General features: G+C 37.4%; 1 protein-coding gene across 6 annotated transcripts in view; it reads left to right on the forward strand.

Annotated features, from left to right (window-relative positions):
* DSCAM (DS cell adhesion molecule) overlaps positions 1–22,208 on the forward strand; it is a 752,061-nt gene that overhangs the window by 220,125 nt on the left and 509,728 nt on the right. The gene's annotated exons all lie outside the window — the stretch shown is intronic.

The raw sequence follows: 22,208 nt of genomic DNA on the forward strand, positions 1-22,208 counted from the left end.
ATGATAATAAAGGAATATTATGAAAAACCCTATGCCCATAAATTTGGTAACTTAGATGAACTAATTCTTGGAGGAGATGAACTGCCAAAGTTCATGCGAGGAAAATTAGACCATCTGAATAGGGCTGTATCTATTAAAGAAATTGAGTCAATAATTAATAGCCTTCCAAAAAAGACAACAGTAGGTCCAGATGGTTTCACTGTTTAATTTTACCAACTATTTAAGGAAGAAATGATACCAAGTCTGTACAATTTCTTCCTAAAAATAGAAATAGAAGACATGTATCTTATTGCCTTCTATGAGAGTAGTATTATCCTAATACCAACACAAGATAAAGACATTACAAGAAAAGAAAACTACAGAACAACTCCCCTGAGCATAGATACAAAATTCCCCAATGAAATACTAGTAGATCCCAATCTAACAATGGGTAAAAAGAATTATACACAATGGCCAAGTTGATTTATTCCAGGTATGGAAAGCTGGTTCAACATTTGAAAATCAGTGACTATAACTCATCACATTAACAAGCTAAAGAAAAGAAAAATCATACAATCTTAACAATAGAAAAAGCATTTGATAAAAAACAACATCCATTCATGATAAAAGCTCTCAGCAAATTAGGAATATGGGAGAACTTTCTCATCTTGAAAAAGAATACAGATGGTGCCAGACTTCCAAAGGTTTAACTTATGATTTTTTGACTTTACAATGGTATGAAAGAGTTGCACATTCAATAGAAACTGTACTTAAAAATTTGAATTTTGATCCTCTTCCAGGTTAGTGATATGCAGTATAATACATCCTCTTTATTCTGGATGGTGGCAGTGAACTACAGCTTCCAGTCAGTGATCATAAGCATAAACAGTTTATACACTTACAACCATTTTGTACCCATACAACCATTCTTTTTTTTACCATCAGTTCAGAATCCAATAAATTACATAAGATATTCAACACTTTATTATAAAATAGGCTTTGTGTTGGATGACTTTGCCCAACTGTTTGCTAATGTAAGTGTTTCTGAGTATGTTTAAGGTAGGCCAGGCTAAGCTATGATGATCAGTGGGTTAGGTGCATTAAATGATTTTTTGACTTATGATATTTTCAACTTACAATAGGATATAACCTCATTGTAAGTCGAGGAAGATCTATATCTACAAAATACCTACAGCGAACATCATACTTAATGGTGAGAAACTAAATGCTTTCCCTCTAAGATTGGGAACAAGGCAAGGATGTCCTTTATCACCACTCCTACTCAGCATCTTCCTGGAAACCCAAGCTAATGTAATAAGACAAGGAAAGGAAATAAAAGATATGCAGACTGGGAAGGAAGAAATAAAACTTTGTTCACAGATGACATAAATGTCAAATTAGAAAATCCCAAATAATAAACAATTAAATTCCTGAAACTAATAATCAGTTGCAGCAAGGTTTCAGGATACAAGTTAATATATAAATTCAACTACTTTCCTATATAGTAGGAATAAACTATCGGAATTTAAAATTAAAGACACTACCATTTCCATTAACACCAAAAAGATAAATATTTAGATATTAATCTAATGAAATATGAACATCATTTATATGAAGAAAATTACAAAATCTGATTAAAGAAGTTAAAGATCTGCATAATTGGAGAGATAGTCCATATTCATGAATAGGAAGATTCAATCTTGCTAAGATGTCAATTCTTTTCAACTTGATCTGTAGATTCAATGCAATCCCAATAAATAATCCCAGAAATTTAATTTATGCATATCAATAAATTGATTCTAAAGTTTATATGGAAAGTCAAAAGCTCAGTATTGTAGAAGAACAAAGTTAGAGCACTACCACTACATGACTTTAAGATCTCCAATGGTTGTGACAGTTTGGGATTGGCAAAAGAATATTCAACTAGATTAATGGATCAGAATGAGGATCCCAGAAATAGATCTGCACAAATAAATCCGCACAAAATTCAACTAATTCTTAACAATGGAACAAAAGCAATTCAATTGGGAAAAGATAGTCTTTTCAACAATTGGTGCCATCCATATTAAAAAAAACGTATCTAGACACAAAATTTAATAAAAATTTTCTAAAACTTATTTTTACAAAAATTAACTCAAAATAGATTATAAACTCAAATATAGATGTAAAACTATGCAACTCCTAGAAGATATACTAGAAGTAAATGTAGGTGACCTTGGATTTGACTTGGTTATGACTTTTTTAGATACAACCACAAAAGTACAACCCATGAAAAAAAAAATTGATGTTGGACTTCATTAAAAAGTTCTGCTCTGCAAAAGACACCGTTAAGAGCATACAAAGACAAGCCACATACTGGGAGAAAAATCTTTGCAAAACAATTATCTGAAAAAGATTTGCATCAAAACTAAACAAAGAACTCTTGAAACTTAACAATAAGAAAAAAAAAATCCAGTTCTAAAAAGGGCAAACGAAATGAACAGACACTTCACCACAAAAGATACATGTAGATGGAAAATAAGCATATGAAAAGATGCTCAACATCTTACATCATTAGGGAATTGCAAATTAAAACAATGATGAGGTAACACTACATAGCTATTAAAATGGCTAAAATCCCAAAAGCTGACAATACCAAATGCCGATGAGGATGTGGGGCAATAGGAACCTTTCTCTCATTGCTGGTAGGAATGCAAAATGGTAGGGCTGCTTTCAAAAAGGTTTGGCAGTTACTTTTAAACTAAATGAAGTCTTACCATACAATCCATCAATCATGTTCCTAGGTGTTTACTCAAATGAGTTGAAAACTTAATGTTCACACAAAAGTGTGCACAGAAATCCTTATAGAAATTTTATTCACAATTGCTTCAAACTGGAAGCAACCAAAATGTCCTTCAATAATTGAATGGATGAGCAAACTGGTGCATCCATACAATGGAATATTATTCAGTGATAAAAAGAAAAGAGCTTTCAAACTACAAAAAGACATGGAAGAAACTTACATGTGTACTACCAAATGAAGACAGCATGCCTGGAAAGATTATGTAGTGTATGTTTCCAACTACATGACATTTGGAAAAGTTGAAATTACAGAGACAGTAAAAAGTTCAAGGATTTGGAGGTCGAGGCCAGAGAAAAATATGTTAAACATGGAGGATTTTTTAGGATAGTAAAATTATTCTGTATGATACTGTAATAGTGAATACAGGACATTATGCATTTATCAAAAGCCATAGAATGTATAAGACAAAGAGTGAAACTTAATATAAACTCTGTCCTTTGGCTAATAATGTATCAATATAGGTTTATCAGTTGTTATATATTTACCAAGCATCTCTTAGGGTTTTAATAGAGAAAGCTTCATGGTCCCAGACCAGTGTTGGCAAATCTTTCTTTTTTTAAACCTATCTTTTATAAATTAGTAGAATTTATTTCTAGAACATTTGTAGATTTATAGAAAAGGGGAGTAAATAGTACAGATTCCCCATACACTGCTCCCTACCTCTTCCTACAATTTCCCTATTAACATCTTGCATCAATGAGGTAAATTTTCATTTGTTTGAAGAGGTTATTTTCCCAAGAAATCAAGCTCCAATGTAAAATATACAAGGCCACTTGACATTGGGAAAGTAGATTATTTTGATTTGCCCTAGTTGCTATTTACACTTGAGACATACCAGTGACATCTGATCAGGCAGAAGCCAGTTTAAGCCAGCAAGAGCCAAACTAGCTTAGAAGTGACTGTATAAATACATTCCATATGTTGTCAGTGCTTACTATTTATTAAGGGAGCATTGTGTGATGTGATGGTGGATTCTTAAAATATGTCAAACTATTGGGATTGGTAAAAAAATGAAAACGAATTGGGCTTCCCTGGTGGCGCAGTGGTTGAGCATCCACCTGCCGATGCAGGGGACACGGGTTCGTGCCCCGGTCCGGGAAGATCCCACATGCCGCGGAGCGGCGGGGCCCGTGAGCCATGGCCGCTGAGCCTGCACATCCGGAGCCTGTGCTCCACAATGGGAGAGGCCACAACAGTGAGAGGCCCGTGTACCGCAAAAAAAAAAAAAAAAAAAAAGAAAAAGAATTGAATATATATATATATATATATATATATATATATAAAAATATATATAAAATCTGGAAGCGCCTTAATTACAAAGAGAATTATAAAGTGTTCTAAGGGCAAGACAAATGCAGAAGACAATGCTCTTTATTTTTAATAGAGCATTACATTGGTTCACCTATTATCTTGTGATGGATTCTGGAACACTGAGGGATGAGAACAGCTCTTTATATATTTGTATGATATATTCAAGAAATGAGGCATATATGAACTATTTTATTTTTCCTGAAGAGTGATTTTCAGCTATAAAACTGTAATGTGAGCCAGGCCTTAAATCACAGTAAAGGCGTTCTATTTCCCTTAAAATTTGAACAGAGTTGAGTAGCTTTTCTTAATGTGTAAATTTAGCATCACCTAGATTGTTTGAGGGGATAAAAGTTCAAGAGTATTTTCTTGCTGCAAGGAACTACCACAATTCTGTATTCTGTTTTCTTTTGTTGTTCTTGTTTTCTCTAAGATATTTACCTGTAAAGCATACAGCATATTTACTCTTTCCAACCTTTCCAGTCAAGACCTTTGTTTCCTTGTGTTGTAGAACTCTGAATAGACAAGAGGTTTCTTCTTTTTATCTGTACAGAATAAATTAATCACTGAAAAATGCAAAAACTCTTTGACCAAGAATGAGAATCAAGGGCCTGTGAGTGGGCTCAGACTCATCAGCTTCCATTCATCAGTGAAATCAGAATATTGGCAATAATATGCTTTAAACTCAGTGCTTTACTGAAAGGTGGTCATTCAGGGGAAGCAATTTTGTATTAGCGAGTATGTATCAGTAAGTTTGATAGTATTCCCAGTCCTGTGGATATAAAATTATTTTTCTAAAACACCCACTTTTCTAGGTCGTAGTACATATTCTTATGGAACAAGTGAGTTGGCCGTGTTGATGTGTCAATGGTAGGGTATTTCTTGCTCACATTCATGCACCATTTCAAGGCTTGTCCCTAATGCAGGGCTAGGAAACCACTGCAGGGACAGTGGGTTTCTCAGCGTCCTCTCCCTCCTTACTCTTTGTCCAAAGTAAAACCAGAGGCCAGCTGGGAAGTAAGAAAAAGGCCACACACACACACACACACACGCCACGATTTGCTGCAGCATATATCCCATTAGCAATAGGAGTTACTAGATGCCAGGATACTCTTATCTTATCCACATCATAAATTTTACTTTGCCTAAAGAATTTATCATCAGTGATGCTTGTGTCCTAGGACTGTTGTGATGTTGCCACCTACTTGCTTCCTCTTTTTATCTCCTTTCCTTTCTTTTAAAAATGTTGTGTCGTCAGAACTTTCCTTTTAATATAACATTAAACAGAATTTGGATCTGGTCCCCTTATAAACCAGAACCAGAATATATGGTTGACTTCTGCCTCCTCTTTTTGGTTGATAATTGTTCTTTCTTTAAAGAGTTGGCAGGAGAAGAAGTGAATTAAACATGAGCTGATCTGATAAACAAAATATTAAAGCTTTCCTCTCAAAGAAAGAAGCCTTGGGCTTCCCTCGTGGCGCAGTGGTTGAGAGTCCGCCTGCCAATGCAGGAGACGTGGGTTCGTGCCCCAGTCTGGGAGGATCCCACATGCCGCGGAGCGGCTGGGCCCGTGAGCCGTGGCCGCTGAGCCTGCGCGTCTGGAGCCTGTGCTCCGCAACGGGAGAGGCCACAGCAGTGAGTGGCCCACGTATCAAAAAAAAAAAAAAGAAAGAAAGAAAGAAGCCTTCTCACTTAATAAGCACTTATAAATTTTACAGTTTGTATGGATTAAATGGAAGTAAATAAATCAAATATTACTTTCTTCTGGGTCAAAAAGGTTATCTATCTACTATTCCAATATAAATAAACACACACATAGGTGTGTGTGTGTCTGTGTAGTTTTGATCTTTTCAACAACTCAATCTATTTTGACTAATCTTTTTACAAATATATCAAAACAACACTGTGTCATTATTTTGAAATGATATACAGTCAAAGTCAGGGGTCTTTAACAGCAAGGAGGGAATTTCACGTAAGTTCATCAATATATTCAGACCCCAAAAGAAAGTTTATGCCAAATTCTGAGGGAGAAAAAAAAGAGTGGCTCTAGTTGTTTATAGTGAACATAAGTTATCAGGAGGGATAAATTATGTGTGTGTTTGGGGGTGCGGGTGGTCCTGAAGAATGTATTGCCTTTCAGGTGAGAAGGCGCGTTCATACTCCTGACCAAGCAAGACCTGTGTGCTCTGTGATGTGTGCAGAGCCTGTCTGTGCCTTCACCAGCGTGAGCCTGCAGCATGACTTTCAGCGGAGATGGTTCTTTAAAACCCTAGTATGCGCCTTTCCCCAGAAAGTTCTTAATGCAGAGAAGGCAGATATAATTATCCATTCCTCTGTTCACCCATCGTGACGTACCTATCATGGGCCCTGTGAGGTGCTATCTCAGGATTAATTTTGTTTTAATTGAAAGGATCATCCAACCTGTTTAACGCCTGAGACTTTTGACATGGACAGTGTTAGATAGTGTGACACTGAGTCAGGAATTAAAATCTTGCTACTACGACCTTCCATCTGGGAATTTGCAAACATATCAGTTAAAATTTCTTTTTTGACAGTCTAGTTTGGGTCACCTCTGAGTTTTTTTTTTTTTTAAATGAAAATGTTTTTATCTTGACTTCATTTTTCAAAGATGCTTTTATGGCTATAGAATTCTAGTTTAATATTATGTTCTCTTCCCATCTGAAGACTATGGTTCTATTACCTTCTGACTTTCATGTTTGCTCTTGAGAAGACAGTAAGTTGAGAAACACTGTTTATTGTGGGTAACAGTTTTTTTCTCAATAGCTGTTTTTTGTTTTTTAAATAAAACTTTCCTTTATTTTTTGTGTTTTTCTGTTTCACTAGAATTTAGGTGTAGGATTATGACTTTCTGATTCTGAAGACTGGTATCTTACATCAATTCTGGACAATCCCAGTGCATTGTCTCTCCAAATATTCATTGCCTTCTCCCACTTTCTGTTAGCTCTTTGAACTCTCATTACTCCATGTTGGACCTTCTCACTCTATTATCGTTTTCTTAAGACTTTTCTTTCCTATTTCCCATCATTTTATATATCTGTACTTCATTCCCTATATTTTTCTCAGATTTACTTTTTCAGTGTACTAGTTTTCTTTTCAGCTGTGTCCTTTTAGCTATTATATTTTTATTTCTATAGGTTTATTAGGTTCTTTATAAAATATTTCTAGGGAAAACATTATGGTTGCCAAAGGGGAAAGGGGGTGAGGGAAGGATAACTTAGGAGTTTGGGATTAACATACCCACACTACTATATATAAAATAGATAACCAACAAGGACCTACTGTATAGCACTGGGAAATATACTCAATATTTTGCAGTAACATAAAAGAGAAAAGAGTCTGAAAAGGAATATAGGAATCTATCTTTCTGTCTATCTATCTATCTATCTATCTATCTGAATCACTGCTCTGTACACCTGAAACTAACACAATATTGTAACACAATTATATTTCAATTTTAAAAAAAGATCAAAGGATCAAAGATTAAAGGAATTTGAACTCATAATAAAATAGTTATTATATATATGAAGAAATAAGCTGCCGTGAGCAACTATAAGTGCCATGAAGCACAGAATCAGACCCCCAATGATTGTAGATATAAGAGTTATTGGAGATTATAAGTCATGCACATTGAATATGTTTAAAGAAATAATAGAGAAGATTGTCCATAAAAGTAAGAAAAATAGAGACCAGTAAAACTGGTGAGATTAAATTTTGAAAAGAGGCAACTTCTGGTACATACAGGTAGATGAAGAGGATGGGAAGATATGCATAACGTGACAAAGTAAAAGGTGAAAAAAAGACACACGGCAGCCCCAAGGAAGGCATGACTGGTGCTGCCTGGTACTGGGGGGACTTCAGAAGGTAACAACTTGCTGTTCCCTCCACCCAGTTCCTCCACGCATTCCCTGGCTGTGCCTGTACCTGAGACTGATTCTGGACTGCCATTTCTATGAGTTCTACCTTCGTGTCCCTCCATTTCTCCCCTGGTATTACATGAAGCTCCAGTGAGAGCTTGGATTGTGGAAAAGCATGGTCTGTGCAGTGAGCCCAGAGCAGGCTTCTAATCCTTGTTCTACCTTTCACTAATCAGTGATCTTGGACAAACACAACCCTTTACATTTCACTCCTCAGAGCCATGACACTGATGATGCTTTCAGATCTTTTCAAACAGTTTCATAATATTGAAGCACATCATGTGAAGGTGGGGATTGGAAAGCTGACAGGTGAGGTTTTGCCAAATCATGATAAGTCTAGAAATTGGCGCTTTAGCCCATGTGTCAATAATTTCAAAAAAAATTTAATAGCAGAGACTTAAAATAACAAAAAACTTTTTTGGGGAAGTCCCAACATGAAAAACATCTACTTTAACTCATACATATTCAGTGTAGTTTACATTAGTCAAAAAGTTTCCAAGGCAGTTCCAAACTTCAGTTTGGGGAAGGAAATACTTTTCGTCCTAATTTTGAACAATGAAGTAATAAGTACTAGGGATATAATGCACAGCAGGATTAATATAATTAACACTGTTCTCTGTCATATATGAAAGCTGTTAAGAGAGCAAATCCTGAGAACTCTTATCACAAGGAAAAAAAAGGTATATTTCTTTGATTTTGTATTTATATGAAATGATGAATGGTCACTAAACTTGTGGTAATTACTTCCTGATGTATGTAAGTCGAATCACCACACTGTACACCTTAATACAGTCAATTATATTTCAATAAAACAGGAAGGAAAAGAAATAAATACCATGAGAATTTTTTTTTTAAAAGGAAAAACTAGCTCCTGTTAGTTTTTCAGTATTTTTGACTTTGAGACGTATTGTTCAAGGTAATAGTAAGTGATATAATTATTGGTAGTACTGGCTATACTGCCTGTCCGTGCATTACTGTCCCAGCGTTGTGCTGAGACTTTAAATAAGTTATCTCATTTACTCTTCTCGGGGACTCTGTGATGTGTTGTTATTCTTACCATTTTACGTATGAGAAATCTGAGAGTGTAGTTAACCTCCTCGGTGCTCACAGAGTCATCAAAGTCATCAAAGAGGATTGCATTCCTTCCTCAGTGCACTGCGTGGAAGCCCTGCAGAGACTCCAGGAATGGTGGGTGTGTCCAAGCCTGGGAAGGAAGGGAACCCAATAGTGGAGCGTCACTCCGGAGATATTAGAAACTCACCTTCTCCAAAGTGTCATTGTCCAACGTTACATTTATGTTCTATTTTTACATATTCTTGAGTAAGCTGCAGACTCAGTATAAGAATCTAGGCCTTTGACTCCAGGTATGGTCTTTCCTTTGGGTGTGGAAGCTGTTTCATATTGGGTTCATTTCTTAGGTGCCCTGGGCTTCAGATCAAGCATGTGGGCTGCCTTATAAAATGGCAGAGACTGCTGGCCAGCCCCCATCAATTCAATTCTGGGGAAGAGGAGTTATATGTTTAGATTTATTTCTGTGTCTTAAAAAAGATCGGTGGATGGAGAGAAAGGGGCATCGTAATTTATAATGGTGGATTAAAAAAATAGAGCCAGTCCATTTGTATAGAAAATTGGCCTGTATTATCCAGACATAAGCCACCAGAGGACAAAAGAATATAATGTGTCTATTATTTTTAAAATAGTTAGTGATGAAAATGGTTTTGAGATGATTACAGGTGCTAAATTGCAAACTCTGTACTTCATCATCATTTGTACACATTCGGTAACATCATATTCGTTTTTAAAGATGAGTTCAAAAATTTCAAGCTTGTTTTTTTAAAAATTTTCTTAGGTGAGATACCTTATGTCTTAAAAGGATGGTAATTCATTATTGTTTATTTTTTCTTTTCATTTGGTTTGGTGAGGAAGTATGAATAAAGCATTAATTGTACTGTACTGATTGCCAAAGTGTAGCAATCATATTTTGGAGGTGAGAGCTTCAGGGCAGATTGCTGTTTCTTCATTGATTATTCCCAGGGAAAAAGTGACTTGTTGATAGATTACAATTCCATTGTGAATAATCGTTACTTTCATGGTCTTTGAGAAACGGCACAGAGCAGTGGAGACGGCTACACCTGCAGGGCTGTGATGTATCACATGAAATAACTTAACCGGAGTCTTCTTTTTTCCATATAAATGTAGTCTTGAGTTCCTAATTATTAAGACGGAAAATTCAGCCCTTGAAAATAAGACTACAGAATAATGATAGTTGATTGTGATTTTTTTCTCGTCACATAAATAGTTTCACTTTCTTTCTTATGAGAATAAAGTTCTCCTTCTTCACCCCCGGTCAAAATAATTTCCTTTGTTCTTATTCAGTTATTTTTCTTTTTAAACACTTCGCACAGGCAGAATAGAACAAATTGAATAGTACGCCTGGAAAAAAGTTTCGTTTTTTTCTTTTGTCTAGATCGTGGGAGAACAAAAGACTAGACTATCTATGAGCATTCTATACTGTAATTACATATATTAAACTATCATTATTTCTTACTTTGCTAATCAAACATTTTTATCAATCATTTTTTATGAATCTGGAGAAAAACAAAAACGAAGTGTCTGAATGATTTTGACAAGGAGAGTCTGTCCCTCTAAAAATGGCAGTTTTGCTACAATTTTGCTCCATCACCACTAGCTGAAATTCATGGCGTCCATCAATGCTTATACAAACTCTTCCCATCCTGGTCTGGATGTGAGATGAATTACAGACATATTCTTCCTTTTAAAGATGTTCTGACCAGTGTTGATATTAACCAGGTGATATTCACAAAGTAATTTTTCCTAAACGTATGACGATGTGTAATATCACAAGGTTATGTGATGCATTTGAAGGAGAGGGGCCTTTGAAGTGAGGTGGCCCCTGCCTCTCCGCAGTTTGGTCCAGCGGCCACCAAGGTCCGTGGGTGTAAACCTGAGGTGTACGGATCAGGGACGATGTTAGCCCTCACCTGACAGCGCTACACCGTGTCACTTGCTCACCGGGCAGGAAGAGAAGGGAAAGGCTTCCCTCAGTGTTTTCTGTCACTGACTTCCAAGCAGGGGTTTGCATTTCCCATTCTCCTTGTATACATTTTGTAAAGTCTCTGCAGTACCTGGAACCCAAGCATTCCAGTAAATGGAAGTAGGTGAAAACAAGGCCGTGTGAAGTCCTAACCATGTGGCAGCACTGCACCAGGAGTAGCTCTTTGTACTGGAGAATCAAATGATTGACTGTTAGCGGGGATTAAAACCCACTCTCTGAGTGTGGAGACTTTGATCTTCACCAAATCCACTGAGACAGCCGAGATTTCATGGGAAGGTGGCAAAGATTTCCTAAACCAAATGCAAATAGATGCTTAACTTTCAACTCCAGCTCACGCCCAGAGGCTTTGCAAGTGCTGATTTTTTTTTTTTTACAGAATATTCCTGTTGGAATGGGCTTAAACTTAAATTGCAGCATCTTAAATTTTTTTTGGTTATTATATAGCTGGTGATTCTTATGAGATTGCAATAATAGATGTGTATTATGTAGAGATAATGTTATTTGGAGGCCTTATTAGAATTTGGGAAGGACTTACCAAATGACAAATTTGGTCTTTTGGGATAAAGACCGTGTACTCTCACTCTTTTGGCAATCCAGTCAATTATGGGCTATACATCATCTTTTTTCTTTAATTAACTGATGCTAATAAAATTTTGTATAAAACAATAAACATAGAAAACATTTTCCAACATAATACATGTTATAATTAACCTATACTTGTGAACGCCTCATTAAAAAGATCAGTGAGTAGATTAGCATTTTTGTTAGGAAAAATATATAGTTATATGAGTTACAGCCCGAATTTTTGTCATGAAAATTATGTGCTTTTGGCTCAGACATGGCCCTAGTTTTCTGGTCAGAAAAGAATGTGGAGGTAAAAATTAGATGATTTCAGGATAACTTCCTGTTAAAAGTCTGCAATCTGTGACCTTTCCTGTATCTTCTCCACTGGATCCTTGTTTCATTGATGAGGTTATTACAGGTGTTGTTATTATTAATTTCCTCCCAAAGGTATTATTCTCTTTATGTGTGTGTTGTTATTATTTAGTGTTCTTAAGTAAAATGATTTTACTAGATTTTAAAAAAAAATTTGGAAAAGATTGTATCCTTTGTGACTTCCCTGGTGGCACAGAGGTTAAGACTCCACACTCCCAATGCAGGGGGCCCAGGGTTCAATCCCTGGTCAGGGAACTAGATCCCACATGCATGCCACAACTAAGAGTTTGCATGCCACAAGTAAGGAGCCCACCTGATGCAACTAAGAGCCAGTGCAACCAAATGAGTAAATAAATAATTTTTTTCTTAAAAAAAGATTGTGTCCTTTAATGGACCGTTGAACAACTCATCCGCTCTTACATTTTTGTGCAATGGAATCAGTGCCTCTTTTCTCTTGGTAGATGCCATGTGATGTGATTGCTGCCCCAGTGTCATCTTTGCTGCCATTTCAAGTCCAGCCTTCCCCTGTAGTCTAATGTTATGATTTTATGATTTTATGACTGGAATACAGGATTATTAGTTACAGAAATTTGCTTTAGAAACAAAGTGAGGACTGTATAGATATTGAGAGGTCAGGCTCCTTTCTGCAGTGATCGATGTATTCCCATAAAAGTTGGGTTTCAAGCACGGGTGTTTGTCCACGCTCTATCTGCCCTCCTGGCAGATACCTACTGCTGAGCTGCTGGGAACACCTGGCTACACCCCTGGGTGTGTGTGTGCCTTTTTGCCTCACCTGGAAACGGGTCGGAAATGCAGACTCTCAGGCCCCTTCCCAGATCTCCTGCGTCAGAATCCACATTAACAATCTCAGGTGGTTCTTACACACACTCAAGTTTGCGAAGCTGGTCTAAAACATCCTTGTCCTTCAGATCAACCTTGGGATGGCAGTTTCCGAATGTTTCCTCCTAGGACACAGATTTGTCATTCTCGTTAACCAGCTTTGCCTCTGTGATATTGAACAATCAAACACAACCCTCTCATTTCATCGGTCACTACTGATGAGAGGTGCATGCAATTATTTTCCCTTTAACATTAAATAAGGAAAAATAAACCCTCTCTGAAATCATCCATGTTCCTTGCTATTGTACTGACATACTGAAAAAAAAACGTGTAGACATATTAATACTTCTAATAATAATAATTTTTAATATAAGCCTTTGTAAGCATGTTTCTTTAACATTTAATAGAATTTCCTCATGAATCTAATGGGCTCCAATACTTCCCATCTCTGCGTCCCTTTGTGTTCTCATACCTGTGGATCGTCAGTCACCAAGGTGGGTTTTGACAGTTCCAGGTTCACAGTTCCCACCTCCAGAGCATCCCTTGGACCACAAGGACCCAGGCACTGGTATCTGTGAAAACCTTCTCCAGGGTTTCTGGTGATGTGCATGTTTGGGGCCTGTTGACCTGACTTTGCAGAGCCCCTGTCTCTTCTTTGAGTGATGGGGATGGAATGTGAGCTAGTTACACTGATGGATGTAAAAGCACTTCACGAACTGCCCAGGGTTCCTCACATTGCCATGGGCACCCTTTGCTTTTTCCTTCCATTCTATAACTCTTGCTAATTCCTCAGATCCGTGCTTTTCCCAGCACCTCCCTAACCCTATTGCCAGCATTTCTGAGATGGGAGTTGGTTTTGTTCCTTGTCATTACAACACTCCAGCTTCATGTCTAGAGTTAAATCCAAATTGTCTTTCATCTGACATGCAGACAGATTTGCAAACTACATGTAATTTGTTTATTCCCCAGACCCGACCCAGCGACCTCTAACTCACATTGAGGGCTTTGAGCTGGAGCTGTTGGTGGCACAGTTGAGCTCGGTCCAAACCCCCACATCCAGGAAAGGAACCAACTAGGAAAGTTGGTTCATCCAGGAAAGGAACCAACCAGCGGGTTCATGGGACAAAAAATCAAATATCCTGGGCTCCTTTTCTTACAGGTTTCAACATGACACACAGAGGCAGTGGGGATCAAGTTGCAGGTCTTTCTCTGAATGATACAGATTGTTTTTCCCTTCAGTTTTCTTGAGGCATAATTCCATCCACATCAGCAATTTTGCCTTGTTCCTTAATGCATAGTAATCTTGCCTTTCAAGAGAGATTTCTTTCATCACGAAATTTTACTCCCTTTGATATTTTACAGTCCTTTTCTTGCCAAACTCACAGTGACAGCCGATGGTCAAACTCTGAGATGCTGAGGACTCAGTGCTCAGTGACCTGACCTTGCTGACGTGAGCCCCAAATATCATGGCACTACAGAGGATCCTTGGTCCCCAGGCCACGTGGGCCTATAGACACCTTCAAGAATGGAATGGAGGTAGGACTGTGAGAAGATGAGAACATTGGGGATTTTTTTGTTTATTAAGTTGGTGATTTTCCTTCACAAACGGAATGATTTTCTTCTGTTTCAAGAAGGCTTTTACTCCATCATTGACCACGTTCATGGGTTACACAGCATCATACCAAGTAAGAAGATGGAGTAACACAGCATCATACCAAGTAAGAAGATGGAGACCACGTCAGCCAACATTTCTGGAATTTAGCTCCATCATTTGTAACACAAGGTGACACACCCAGGACACTCTGTATTCTCCCTTGCATGCATTATACGAGAACTCATTCATTATACAGGCACAGGAGCACAGTTCTTCTGAGATTATCCAATCATTACATTGGTTTCATTGAAAATTTGGGAAAGACTCAAGGAATTTCCCTCAGAGCCAGTTGGCTGACCAAGAGGAAGTTCACATTTTTAAAAACTAAGATATTCTCTCCTTCTTTGCACTTTGCTATTTTCTCCTGCCTGTTCCCCTGGTTGCGCTGAGGACCCTCAACGTTGCACTGATGTTGGGAGAAGACCACCACTGGGGACAGCTGAGGCAGGTGTAGGATGCGGTGGAAGAAAGGAGGGTGGATGAAGTGTCTACTTCCTTCACCGGTCAGGCCCAGAAGCATTTTCCTGTCTGAGGGTTCATTTGTGGCCTTTAATTCTGAAAGTTGATATGCCGCAAATGGGAGTTGAATTGCCAAACATTAAACCCAGCCTGGAATGGTTAATATAATCTGTTCTCAACCTAGAAACCAGCGAGGGCTTTGGATGGTACAGTGTGTACTTGCCCCAAATAGCCTTTTGTCTCGCTGGCTGGACCCATTGCGTGCCATTGCTTTCCATTTATAAAATGGGGCTTTTGGGGCTTCCCTGGTGGTGCAGTGGTTAATAATCCACCTGCCAATGCAGGGGGCTCGGGTTTGAGCCCTGGTCTGGGAAGATCCCACATGCCGCGGAGCAACTAAGCCCATGCGCCACAGCTACTGAGCCTGCGCTCTAGAGCCCGTGAGCCACAACTACTGAAGCCCGTGTGCCTAGAGCCTGTGCTCGGCAACAAGAGAAGCCACAACAATGAGAAGCCTGCACACTACAATGAAGAGTAGCCCCCGCTCACCGCAACTAGAGAAAGCCTGCACGCAGCAACAAAGACCCAGTGCAGCCAAAAATAAGATAAATAAAAAAAATAAATTTATAAAAAATAATGGGTCTCTTGGAAAGTACAGTACTGGTTTCATAAGCGTCCTTTTAGGATGCCATCTTGTACTTTTCTGAATTCTTCATGGATTGTCTTCAGTAGTTCATCAATAGTCAGCTGTCCTTGGTCTTGTCTTCCTTATTCCTTTCTAAAATTTTGTGGTAAATTTAATTAAATTCTCTCATCTATTCATGATTTTAATAGTCTGCTCCATTGCTCAGATATCAGTGTGCAGTCTATATTAAGGTTATCCCGGGACTTCCCTGGTGGCGCAGTGGTTAAGAATCCAGCTGCCAATGCAGGGGACAGGGTTTCAAGCCCTGGTCTGGGAATATCCCATATGCCACGGAGCAACTAAGCCCGTGTGCCACAACGACTGAGCCTGTGCTCTAGAGCCCGTGAGCCACAACTACAGAGCCTGCATGTTGCAACTACTGAAGCCCACGCGCCTAGAGCCCGTGCTCCGCAACAAGAGAAGCCACTACAATGAGAAGCCCACGCACCTCAACGAAGAGTAGGCCCCGCTCGCAGCAACTAGAGAAAGCCTGCGCGCAGCACAAAGACCCAACGCAGCCAAAAATAAATAAATAAATAATAAATAAATTAAAAAAAAAAAAGGTTATCCCTTTGCTTACTTAAGGATATCACTCTGTTATACCTGTTGTTCCATCTGGCCCAGGGTTCTGCTCATTTGTGTGTTTTTCCAAATCGAGAGTACTTTGTTCTGAATGCTGACATTTTGCTTTCAGTTAGACCATGTTCAAAACATCATTTAGACTTCCAGTAAGTATTTATGGGTAAGGCCTCATGTTATCTAACCAGAGTTTCATTTTCTCCGGATCTTATCTTTATGTGCATGAGATATGTGCAGAATCCCAATGACTGGAAATCTCTGAAATATTTATTACGTGTGTCCATATCTGTTTCTCCAAATTGCTGTCTCTCCTCCTGTGCTTAATGGTGCATTTTAAAAACACTTTCTGGATATTGTTACCAAGGTCACACGTGTCCTACAAGTATGTTTATGACATGTAACCTAACAATGTTTTTTTCTTGCTCCTTCTTGCTGGAACTATTATCTTGGGTTCTGAATCTGGAGTGTGTGTGCATGAAAGTATGTGTTTCTTTGTGTGTTTTATCCCGTTTTGGCACTAAAAAATACCTACAAACTGAAAGTCATGGTGAACGTATTTGATACAGGTTCTTTTTCAGGTCTGTCTTTTGAATAACATTCTCATTACTTAAACACAATTGTGCATGCTGGTTCATCTCTTCTTGCTGATATCTGACAGGAAGGTTTGGCTTTAGGTATGAATTCAGCCATCAGGATCTACACATCAGAACTGGCTTATGAATGAGTTACTTTGTGGGCTTTTATTACATATAGTCCCCAGGACTGTCGAGCCAATCCAAGGAGGGCTTAACCAGGTACTATTAAAAACTGGAATTAGGACCTAATCCTAAACCACAGAATGACATTTATCTAAAGTAATTACCTTGTGACTCAAACACATTTCAGTAGCATTTGCTAATCTCACAAGCATATGGGATCAGGGAATTAAAAATAAGAAGCAGGTCAAATAAATGTGACTCTGGAAGTGAAAATATATCTGACTGAGTTACTTGTTTATATTTTTAACGGAAAAATGGAAAGAAATACACCTTACTAATATGAAGAGGTCATTGTTAAACTTTAAAAGAGAATAAGACTAAACTAGTACTAGCTATGAATTACCAATTTGAAACGCCTTTCCGTCTGTTTCAAGGTGAGACCTATGCGTTCAGATTCTAGTGGACCCTGGAAGGCTTCGGGGCCAGGCGGGCCCACCTAACAGTGGGAAAGGATCCTGTGCCAGGCGGACAAAACTAGAAAGTCACATTTTAGAAAGAGTGAAGGAAAGTTTAAATGCTGACTTGACCCTTCCTTGTACTTCTCTCCCCATTCCAGCTCCCCTTACACTCACAGCTGGGAGGAACTGTGAAAGTTGCTGCAGTTTTAGGATTATAAGTTTTGAACTGAGACACACCTGAGTTTGAAACATGGTTTCCCCACTAACTAGCTGGGCGAACTTAACCGTGCTGTTTGACATCCCTGAGCCTCTGTTCCCGCACCTGTAAAACAGGGATGATGTCCTTACCTCACTGCTGGGAGAGAAAAGATATAAACAGGTGCTGAGTGGGCACCTCTGGCTCAGAGCTTGACACAAAGCCCTGTAACCCAGACGGCTTTCAAGCAGTAGCCGTGTGCGAGTCTGGCAGAAGGTGGCCTCCGGGTGTTAAGCCAGACACTAGACTTCCTGCCCCTGCCTGAGGTGGCAGGGCACCCCCTGAGCTTGGAGAGAAGACCGAAGTGTTACTTTCTTCGTTTAAAGGATTCTCTTATGATTTAGCCATAGCAATGTCTCCTCCCTCGTTCCTGTTGATGATTTGTGCTTGTTGAGATTCTTTCCTACAGCATTAGTCTTTTTAAAGATGTAAATTTGTTTCATTTTGATTTCTTGTTTTGTATTTTATGTCTTTTTTTCTGATTTTTTGAGTTTGCTTCATTCTTCTAGCTCATGGAACTGAATTTTTGGCTGATTTGTTTTTAGTCTTTCTCTCTTTTAAAAGGAAATACATTGCAAGCTATAAATTTCTCTCTAATGAACACTGTAGCTCCACTCTACAAGACATTTTAAAAAATGCACAGTTGATTATTTCCAGTAGGTCATGTAAGCATATTTGTATTTCCTTGAATTTCTGGCATATTTGGTATTTTCATTTATCAATGTTTTTGATTCTCCTGCTCCCCTACCGAACTTGCCTGCTGTTTGATAGATTGCTAGCGTTCTTTATTTCTTCTATTGGTGTGGAAGTTACAAATTCTATTTCTATTCTTTCTTGTCAACCATGACTTTGACATGTACCCTCACATACAAAACTTAAAGTTAATGAGCTTGTCTACCCTTCTCCTGAACTTGACTTCTTTAATTCCCATCTCTTCCTTCTGCTTTTCATGCTGCTTTGTCTAGAATTTTAATTATGCCTTACTTTTAACAGCCCTATTAATCTTTTTAAAGTTAATATTTATCTGGATTTACCAATGTATGAATAGAGTTCTTATCATTGCTTCTGGTAGCCTGGTAGCATTGTCTGAATAGTAAAGATTTGGTAAGGCATGGCCCCTCACCAATTGGGACAGAGTCCTGACCAATCGGAAGGTGCATGGCTGAGGATGCTAAGCTCACTGGCTGAGGCCCACCTGTTACTGCATGTTTCCTTCCTGATGAAGTATAATCTTCAATAGTTTCTCCAGTAAGGGTCTAAGAGTAGTAAGTTCTCTCTTTCTTCTTATATCTCAAAAGAACTTTGTCATGCTTCATTTTTGACTGGTAACCTAGCTGGATATAGAATTCTATATTGACATTTACTTTCCTTCAGAATTTTTGTACCTTCTTATGACTTTCTCCCGTATTTCATTGCCAGTGAGCAGTCCGCTGTCATTTCATTTGTCCTTACTCTGCTAGTAATCTGTCTTTTTCTCTCTGGTAGATTTTAATATTTTTCTCTGTCTCGGTGGTGGTCTGTAGTTTCATCTAGTTAAGGATTTTAAAAATATTTATTCTGCTTGGCTTATATTTCTGGAATCTGAAGATTCATGTTCATCAGTTCTGGGATTTCCTTCAGGTTTTATCTCTTCAAATATTGTCTCTCTCATTGTCTTCTTCCAGGGATCCTATTAAAAGTGCTTTGGGATTTGTTATTCTTTTCTCTGTTTCTCTTAACTTCTCTTTCACCTGGTCTAACTCTTTACTTCTCTGGGTTGCACTTTGGGGGATTCGTCATATCAACGTTTTTCTGCACTCTTCCTTTTTTGCTCCATGTCTAGTCTAAAGTTTGTTTAGTTTTTGTTTGTTTGGGGTCAGTTTCAGAGGATTCTGGGACTCTCATTTTGTGGCACATGATGGTTATTGGTCTAACAGAGACTCTTTCCCTTTTTGTTCTGTTTATTTCCTTTTATTCCTATTGCCCACCTCCTCGAGGATAACTGCTCCCACCATTTGAAATGTGCTAATATGTTGAGTGTGCATTTTTGTAGGTATGTTTTACACTGTATATTATTGTTTTATGCAAATGTTGGTTTAATTTACATCATCAAAGGGTGTTATACATCTTTTAATTTTCATGAACACTATGTGTTTGGAATTCTCCCACTTTGCTATGTGTAAATTGAATTCCTTGTACCTAGCAGCTGCATTGTAGTCAATGATTTGTATCCACCACATTTTATGAATCCACTTCCTCAGAGATGGACATCCAGATTATCTTCAAGATCCCACCACCACAAATATTACTATCATTCAATCCAAAATATCTTCTATTTTTCCTTATGGATTTTCTTCAGGCTGTCACCTGCTTAGAAATGTGTTGTTTAATTTCCTACTAGTTGAGTGTTTTTAAAGTTATGTTATGACTATTAATTTCAATGTTAATGTTGTTTTCAGAGAACATACTTTGAATTATTATAATTTGAGTAATTGAGGGATTTTTAATGTCCAAGAATTTGATTTATCTTGGTTAATATTCCATGTGCTCTTGGCAAGAATCTGTACTACACAGTTGTTGAGTGGAGTGTTCTTTAAGTGTTAATTATGTTAAATTGGTTTATAGTGTTAATCAAATATTCTATATTTTATTCAAGTTTTGGTCCACTTGTTTTATCAGTCATAAGGAGAAGCATGTTAAAATCTCCCACTGTGAATCTGAGCTTTCTTTTTGAAAACAAAAATCTTCTGTCAATTTTGGCATCATATGTTTTGAAGCTATTTCGTTAGGTACATTTAAATTTAGGTTAGTTACTCATTCTTGGTGGAGTGACTATTAACATTATGAAATACTCCTCTTTATCTTTGATGTTACTATTTGTCTTGAATTGCACTAAGTCTGGTATAAACAAAGCCATCTAGATTTATGATGCACAGTGGTTGGATAGTATGTTGCTTTTTAACATTTCATTTTCAACCATCTGTTTCTTTATGTTCTAAGTGTATTTCCTGTAAAATGCATTCATTTGGATCTTGTTTATTTACCTCGTCTTTAAGTGGCATTTAGTCTATTCATATATAATGTAATTATCAGCATAACTTGGGTTTAGATCTTTCATATTGGTGTATGTTTCTCTTTTTAATTCCCTGACTTATTTTGAGTGACCAAGTAATTATTTAATTCTATTAACTTTTTAAATATACATTCTTGTATTATTTTTTCAGGGTCACTAGGAATTACAATGTGTATCTTTAACTTCACTAGGAATTACAATGTGTATCTTTAACTTAACACAGTTCAATTTCCAATTATATCAAACTCTTTACAAAATGTAGGAACACCATGATTACATGTATAATTCCATTTATCTCCCTCTTGCTCCTTGTGCTCTTTTATTCCTCTGTATTCTATGAACCTTACAAAATGTTGCTACCATTTTTGCTTTGAACAATTGTAGCTTAAATCTGTATATGTTATATGTATTACACAAACATAGATATGTGTCTGTACACACAAACATACACGTATTAAAAGTAATAAATAGGTCCCCTTTTTTTACCTATATTTTGCACTTTCTATGGTCTTCTTTTTTTTTCCTGCAGACTTGAACTTCTATCTGGAATCATATATTTCACCCTGAAGCAGTTCTTTTAGCATTTCTTGTAGCACAGGTTTTCTGGCTACAAAATCTGAGATTTTCTTTGGCTGAACTCGTCTTAATTTACCTTTCATTTTTGATGTAAACCTCTGTTAGATATAGAATTTTGTATTAACAGCTTTTTAAAAAAAATATTTTGACACTTTGAAAACTCTATTTCACTCTGAGAAATTAAATCATCACTCTTTTCATGCTTTCCTTGCATATGACCTGGCTGGGTTTTTTGGGCTACTTTTAAGATTTTCTTTCCATTTTTGGTTTTCAGCAGTTTGCCTCTGATGTGATAGGTGTGATTTTTAAAATTATTCTTTAAAGGCTTATCATGTTTGTGGTTTGCTGAGCTTCTTGGATATGTGTATTGATGTATTTCATCAATTTCAAATTTAGTGACTATTGTCTCTTAAAATAATTTTTTTCCTATATCTCTTCTAACCTCTGGGACTCCAATTATTTATATTGCTTGAGAGTATGTTACATGTTTTAGATACTTTGTTTTATTTTATTTTAGTTTTTTACTTTTTATTCTCTATCTACTGTCAAGATAGGGTCTATTGGCCTGCCTTTGAGTTCACTGATTCTTTACTCTGCTGTGTCCAAGTCTGCTAATAAGCTTATGCATTCTTCCTCTCTGACATCACATAATTCGATTCTGGTAGTTCCATTTGATTTTCCTTTTTACTGTTTCCATTTATGTGCTGAAAGTCATCATCTACTCATATTTGTTGTCATCATTTTCTTCTAGACCCTTCATCATAGATACTTTAGAATTCCTGAGTGATAATTCAGACATCTGGGTCATTGCTATATTTATTTCTATGAACTGTTTCCTCTTTTTTTTTTTTTTTTCGGTATGTGGGCCTCTCACT

Source organism: Globicephala melas, chromosome 4, assembly GCF_963455315.2.
Source record: "Globicephala melas chromosome 4, mGloMel1.2, whole genome shotgun sequence".
Classification (NCBI taxonomy): Eukaryota; Metazoa; Chordata; class Mammalia; order Artiodactyla; family Delphinidae; genus Globicephala; species Globicephala melas.